This window comes from Macrobrachium nipponense, chromosome 10 (genome assembly GCF_015104395.2).
Source record: "Macrobrachium nipponense isolate FS-2020 chromosome 10, ASM1510439v2, whole genome shotgun sequence".
In the NCBI taxonomy this organism is placed as follows: Eukaryota; Metazoa; Arthropoda; class Malacostraca; order Decapoda; family Palaemonidae; genus Macrobrachium; species Macrobrachium nipponense.
In genome coordinates this window covers 82,837,619-82,839,382 of record NC_087204.1, presented here as the reverse complement: position 1 = coordinate 82,839,382, position 1,764 = coordinate 82,837,619, and positions in this window count along the sequence as shown.

Below are 1,764 nucleotides of genomic sequence, written 5' to 3'. Positions count from 1 at the left end.
TACTCTGATAATTTCAGTGAAATAATTAGTTACGCAGAGGAAAAGGGTCTAAGAACCCTAAGGCCACTTTTTGTCCTTTTTCCATGAATTTTGGATGAGACAGATATACTAGTCGTACAGTAATGCCCAGTCGCCTTAGTACACTTTGTGTTATCAAAATTTTGGTTTAAATGTACAAGTATTTTACATGGTAATAAAGTGCCTTCTTTTCAACAACTCACTCATTCATTTGTCCAAGGATTACTAACCCTAGATGAAGAATCTTATCGTCAATTAAAGTTTCTATTATAAATGCGCAGCAGTAGTCAGACCAATGGCTTCCGTATTAATAATCTATAGGTGTAAATCTTTTATGTCGTGGTACATTGAAAATATTTGAGAGGACAAAGCAAAATAATTTATGCAAATGAAAATGAAAATGAAAAAAAAGTGGCAGTATCTACCCTGTAACAAAGACTGAAAGCGTTTATTACATCCTTCAATTTTGATGCTATTTTGACCTATTGAATTCCTTTTCAGTAAACAACATGGCAAGTAATAATAATTATTTTCATATAGCATCTGTTGAAAAGGCTGTTGACCTACAAAATTTGTTTCGAACAAACATCTTTTATGATGAATGATGAAAAACAACCGAGCTATATTGCAACAAATCATATGGAAAAAAATCCTTTTGAAACTAGATATATTTTTAAAAAAAATAAAAGACTTTTATATATTATGAACAAAGACCTTCAGAGGAAAAGAATAAGGAAAAAAGAAAACGTTACTTGTATGATTTAGGTGTCTAGAGAAAAAATATCTTTAATCCAACAATTAGATCAATTAACGCCATTGATGTTATTAAATCAAAGAAATGTTTACCTTTCACGTGCTGTTACAAAGGTATATAACTTTGGTTTGAAAACAATATCAGAAATCTGGATAACGAACGTCGCAGAAAATGTTCATATGTTCTTTGAAGTCCATATATATACATGCACACACACACACACACACACACACACACATATATATATATATATATATATGTGTGTGTGTGTGTGTGTGTGTATGTGTGTCTGTGTGTATGTGTGTCTGTGTGTGTGTGCGTGTACGTGTGTGTTGTGTGGCACAGAAAAAGTGTAAAATCTTACAGAGCGTAAGATATTATGATATTTACACATAACCATTAATATATGAGATTATTTACTTCGACGTTTCAGAGACTTATAATGGTGTAATTCTTAATATGAGATTAGAAAAACCTGAGCAGGAAGATGTTCACAACACGGATTTCGCAAAAGGGCCTCAAAAATAATATGAAGGCTTTTGGGTCCGTGGAGAGGCCATAAAATCCACCTGTTGCATTACAATAAGTTAGATATTGGAGAACCCAGGAACAAAAATACATCAGAACGCCATTCTTCCTTTGCGGAGTTTCGACAACCCTTCCTATACATTTTTTGTGCTATAATATGAAAACTTTATGCCTTATGGTAGACGAACTTGACTTGAACAAACACACACGCACACACACGCATATACCTACTTATGTATTTATGTATGTATGTATGTATGCATGTATAAGAGAGAGAGAGAGAGAGAGAGAGAGAGAGAGAGAGAGAGAGAGAGAGAGAGAGAGAGATTACTGGAACGTATTCAGGAGAACCGTGATTTTTAAGTTCAAGAAATCAGCAACCCCATCCATAGTCTTAACAAGAACAGAAAGAGTATTCCATATTTTTACTCCAAACCCACTAAATAGGAAGTTGCATATACTGG